The following is a 6000-nucleotide window of genomic DNA, read 5'->3' on the forward strand; positions in this document are numbered from 1 at the left end:
TGTAATACTTTGGATATTTGTAACCTCTTTGCAGCTGCAGGCCAGCCCCATTGATCATAATCCGAAATATGTTGTTCACCTGATCCCAACACGTGTCAGCAAACTCTTGTGCCGTGCTCTTGTGGGGACCAGCCCTACATTAGCAGAGGGAGCACTCATTGGGTGCGGAGTTCAGTTCTTCCTTTACTCCCCAGTTGTTTTTCTCTGTTGGAGGAGGAAACTACATACAACCAAACAACCTGTTCTGGACCTCCTAAACTGGCCTGCTGCCCTCAGGTGTCATAGAAGACACACAATCTTTTTTTGTTGCATTCAGGTGAGTTTAGCTACCAGTCCAGCCAGCATCCTTACATGGAGAAGGAAAGGCTCCACCTTATTCTCTTCCAAATGTCTTGGCTAGCCCTCAACCTCTTATTAAACTTATTTAGTTAAATCTGGAGGTGTGCAATCCCATGGCTTCTAACTTCTTGTCCAAATGACTATAATGCGCTTTGAAGATGATGGTGAGAGGATGTTCTAGATCCAAGGAGAAGAACTCTTTCTGAGGCTGCACCTTTTTTTTTTTATGAGCTCTCTGCCTGATTCGATGTAAACATGCTTCTGCCTAGTAATAGCCCTGGGGAGGAAAAGAAAGGGTGTTGGTGACCTTCAGGCAAAATAACCTCTGCCATCTTCCTTCACTAAACTGCTGAGGGTTTTTTTAATATCATGACGTATATATAGGACCATGGCTGGCTGCTGAAGATATAGTTCATAGCCTGGTTTTCTGTGCTTGTTACATTATCTCTATACTGCGGGTTGTTACTTAGAAGATGAGGGTAAAAAGAAGGCATGGAACATGAACTGTGTCCTGAAGTTTGATTGTAAAGTGTTTACTCATTGCCTTTCCTACTCTTCTTCCCCAAGTTAAAGCAGGCCTTTATATTCATAGCCCTGCCTGTGTATGCATTCCCTTCTGAGGTCTCTTGCATTCTGCATTGTACATGTGTTGCGTGTAATCATTCCCTGCCTGCTCTGGCTTTGAAGCTCACAAGGGTTCTTTGGATGGATGAGAAGAACCTTGTCATGGTGCCATTGTGTATATGTGGCTTATCATGTGGCCAGAGAAGCCAAAGAGTAGTAGTTTCATTGACATTGTGACAGTGGTGAGACAAGAGCAAGTCACTACATGGCCCTATTCCCATTTCTCTGGCCCTGGTGTAGCTCACGGGTAGTCTTGCTGCTAAAATTAGAAATCGGGGACCGAGTTGGGATGGCCATGAAAGCTATTGCATTGGCTCCCCCTGGTGATGTACTTAGCTTTGTGGAAATTGTCCTGTTTTTATAAGTGGGCTGGGATGGGAGCAACATCCTCTGCTTCTCTTTCTCTCGCTGAATGTTGGTATCTTACCATCAGTCCTTCCTGATTATTGGAGGGGTAAAGGACTGCTTCTTATCTTCCATTCAACCTTGCTGCTGCTGTTGCACACTGTACTTCCTTCCCCCTGTTTCTGAAAGAATATGTTGCTGCAGAAGAAAGGAGGTAGGGGGATGGGGTGGGGGAGCAGTGTATGAAAGATTGTGGACAGCCTTGATGAGTGTGCTATGCAAAATTCCCTGGCTCAACAGCCCTTTGCAAGGAGCCAAATACTGCTCCCTCTGCCCATTGTGCAGTCTTCTCTTGGTCTCTGGTGGCTAATGGATGCCTGGTCTGAACAGAGCCCTCTTCTGTCCAGCTCTATGTGTGTGCCTCGATTCCTTCTTCCTTGTGCATCTTATAGACAGAGTCTTGATATGCTGAATAAAACTTGGAGATTCCATACTTATCCCAACACCTGAAAAGCTTCTGTCATATTTAATAAGCCATCTCCTACAAAGGCCCCTGATATGATAGAACACTTATCTGGACTATTATTGCTTGCCTTTTAAAAAACATCAACACCCTTATATAGCAGCAGCAGTAGCATTCTTCCTTATATTTTTAAAAATAAAAATAATAGCAAAATTAAAGAGCACTTTAGTCTTGTAGTAGTATATTGTTTTTAAAAATGTTAATTAGCATATGCATCTGAGGAAGAAGATCCATGGAACTTTGGTACAATTTATTTGCACACAGTTAATCTCAAAGGTGCTACAAGACCCCTCTGACTACTGTGCTGTATTTAAGAATTCATAATAGCATTGTGGCATTAAAAAGCACTGCACCAGGACAGTGCTAATAAAACAAACAAATACCATTCTGGTGAGTACTTAGGGATAAAAAGGAAGAAAACAGAAAAGGTTTGTTCCATGTATTTTTTTTTAAATTGACCTCAATCCTCTTGTTAGTCCCCATTGAATTAGTAGGGTTTTTTACATAAGTGTTGCGTCATCATTTAGCAATTGATTAAGTGGATCAAATCTAGTTGTGACTATCAATAGTTTTCAGGTGATGTAAGAATTTACCACTTCAATAGGATAAAAAGCTTTGAGCCTCTATATGATGCCAACTTCATTGGCCAGAAGTGCCAGCTGTGTAGTCAGTATAAGGGATGCTGCTAGATTTTCCACCTCTGACTGACATACTAACTTTCTGTCCCAGCCAGTAATTCCCTAACCAAAGTGCATAGAAAGAAATGTGAGAGCCAGCCGGGTATAGTGCCTTGAATGTTTGGCTGGGACTTTGGCAACCAGTGTATTCCATTGCTCAGTCACAGTAACCCACTGGTGAACTTAGGCGAGCCCCCCCTCCCAGCAAGGAGAAGAATGGTAATACCGCCTGAGCAAATTAGTGCCAGAAAAACTCTGAGAGGATCATCATTTTGTTGGAATGACTGAAGCACACAACAACAATAGAAATGAATTTTCTTTAAAAATCATTAGTTTGTGTGGTTAGTGGATGAGTGTTGGACCAACCTGGAAATCAGGGCTCAAATTCCAGTTTAGCCATGAAAATCCACCAGGTCTCTGGGTGAGTCACACATACTTGGCTCCAAAAAATCCTGTGGTAGGTCCACTTTAGGTCATCATAAGTGGGAAATGATTGGAACACAGAATAACAGCAAATCGTGTAATAGAATTATAGCACCATCATTTATTTTTGTTTAAGTGGTATTTTCCATTGGTGGGATATTTGTCTATAACAGTTATGGCCAGAAAATGTATTTTTATTGTTGTTTAAAAGATTTAAAGATTTAAAAGATTCCCTCCCCCCCCCCCGGGGTGTGGTAGCAAAGGTTTATGTTGAATGTGTGGTGTGCAGGTTCCCAGAAAATCACAACTTGGATCAAAACCACATCTGTTGATGGTAAAAGTAAAGGCATCTAGACTTGTGGAATACTGCATCACTTTTCTCTTTTCTCAGAAATGCTGGGTGTTTTACAGTAAGAAAGAAGACTTGAGTAACAGTGGGAGAACATGAGAGGACTGGTCACAACAAGTGGATGATGAACTTGGCTGAGATCCCGTTGGTGCATTTTGCTGACAGTTGTACTTTTTGCAGAGTTGGGCAACAGTGATAAGAGAAAGCAAACCAAATTTGCTGGTTGTGAACAGCTCATGGCCAAGATTCTATTGTCTCAGCAAAGCATAAATGTCCGCCAGAAGAGTGACATTGTGCTGACATTGCAATCTCTGTATAGAACACCACTGCTGTATACAACTTATGAGAAACCAACAGGATGCTGGGCTTTGTGTATGTGGAGCTCCTGAAAACTGTGAATGAACATAGCAGTGTTTTTAAAATACAGGTTGAGTTGAGTCTCCCTTACCTGAAATGCTTGGAACCAGAAGAGTTTTGGATCTTGGATTTATTTTATTTTATTTTAGATATACATACATTGCTTATATGTTCATAATGAGCTATCCTGGAGATGAGGCCCCCAACTCAAAATTCATTTACACATAATATATAGGTAATTTTATGAAATATTTCAAAATAATTTTGTGCATGAAACAAAGTTTGTGTACACTGAGCCATTACAAAGCAAAGGTGTCACTACCTCAGCCACCCACATGGATAATTTGGGAGGCTATGGGAATTCCAGATAAGAGACTGAAGCTGTAAATGTATTTTTCTGAAAGTAGAAACTGGATGTCTTGATCATGTGATAGAAGGACCACCATGTCTCCACATGGCCCTCCTCCCTTGCAAAAATGTAGTTGTCAACTATAACAAAGTGATCACAGGCATTTTCAGGAGTGCCACATACAGAAAGCCCAGCATCCTTTTGGTGTATGCAAAGACTCCGCATAATAGTCTAGGTCCACTTGTGTACCTCTGCTAGGCTGAGCCATTTACCACTTACCTTACAGCCTCAGCCCCCCAGCCATGCTGTGCCTCTTGGGAAGCAGGCAGGATTGGAGAGGCATCTGGCTGTTATCACATATGGATTTTAATAAATTTTGGACTGTGTGTGGAGTTCTTTCATGACCCCAAATTGACCTGCCAAGCTAGCAGTCATAATCCTCAAAGCAGTAGGTCAGGTAGGCAGATGAGTCCTACTCACAAGACTCCTGAAAAACAACACTTTGGAAATTTCTCCACAGGAAGCTTTGGGAGTTGCTAAATGGGAAAACCATCACCTCCAAGAGTCAGATCTTTGTTTTAGGTCTCACACTTGATGAGCCAGTGATTAACTTTTCTACCATCTCCCCCCAATTGTCAGACCACTTTGCCTCAACACAACAATGCAAAGCCTTTGTTTACAATGCTCAAGCAACCAAACATATTTTGTCATCACCATTAAGCACCTTAACATTAAGCACCTGTGCCAGTCTGGGTTTCAGGGGGAAACTCTCCTCCTGAACTCTGATCTGGCTCCTGGCCCAGTCATTTACTCCCATGACTGAGTCCCATCCACATCTCACTGCATTGGATTCCTGGAGAAGCCTACTAGAGTAAGTATAGCCCTAGTACTGACTTTAACTATTCCCTATTTCCACTCTTGATTTCCCGAGGCTTGTATGAATGTATGTTTTTGTTGCTGTGTGATTTTTCCCTTTTAATAAAAATTAGACTTTAATTGAAGAAGCCTGTTTCTGCACTATTTCTTAAGGATAATTCGGTCCCTTTGTATACAATTTGGGAAGCGGTTTCGTAGAGTATTGTAAGCCCTCCCCTCCTCAGCAATTTGAGCCAATTAAAAATTCTCCTAATTAGATCCTTGCTTACACTGTGTCCCCACAACCAGACACAAAATAATCTTGTCAGCTCTGAGATCTACTGGGGTCCTCTGGGAGGTCTCAGGGCTGCTGTAATCATTTTGCATATGGCTCTGGGAGCACAGCCAGAGCAAAGCAAGTGTGGTGCAGTGGTTTGAGTGTTGGACCAGGACACTGGGAGACCAGGGTTCAAATCCCTGCTTGGCCATGGATACCTTACTGGGTGACCTTGGGCAAGTCACACCCTCTCAGCCTCTTTGGAGAAAAATGGCAAACACTCTGGATAAATTTTGCCAAGAGTATTCTATCATAAGTTTGCCTTAGGGTCATTGTAAGTCAGAAATAACTTGAAGGCACACAACAACATAGCCAGGTGCCCTTTCACTCCTGCTTGGCCATGCAAGGGTGAGGGGCTTCAGAGCATGTATGGTAAATCTGGGCTTTGCAGAAGGAAGAAGGGAATACCAAACTCCTCAGCAACCAGAGAACATACCAGCAGGTGTAAGGGAAAATTTCATGTGCATGTGTCATTAACAGGGTGCCTGCCAACTAGTGAATTCAGTTTACTCAGTTACTTCAGCCCAGTCTGTCCATGATACTTCAAAAGTGAAAACTCCTCAAAGCCATGGAAGAGGGCTTGGAGTGCATTTAAAGTGATTCCATTGGAGGAGTGGGGGGATCTTGTGTCCTTCTCCAGATGGATGGCAGTGCCAAGCCAGCAGCATTGCTTGCGAAGAATGCTGGGAGGTGCCATTTGACAACATCTGGAGGGCTGCACTGTTCCCACTCTGGGATTACACGTTTTTCTTTCTGACCTTGAAGATCTAGGTATGACAAAGAGGCAGATAAATGGATCCCAGGCAGCAATGCAAAGAGAGA

Source organism: Sceloporus undulatus, chromosome 2, assembly GCF_019175285.1.
Source record: "Sceloporus undulatus isolate JIND9_A2432 ecotype Alabama chromosome 2, SceUnd_v1.1, whole genome shotgun sequence".
Lineage (NCBI taxonomy): Eukaryota > Metazoa > Chordata > Lepidosauria > Squamata > Phrynosomatidae > Sceloporus > Sceloporus undulatus.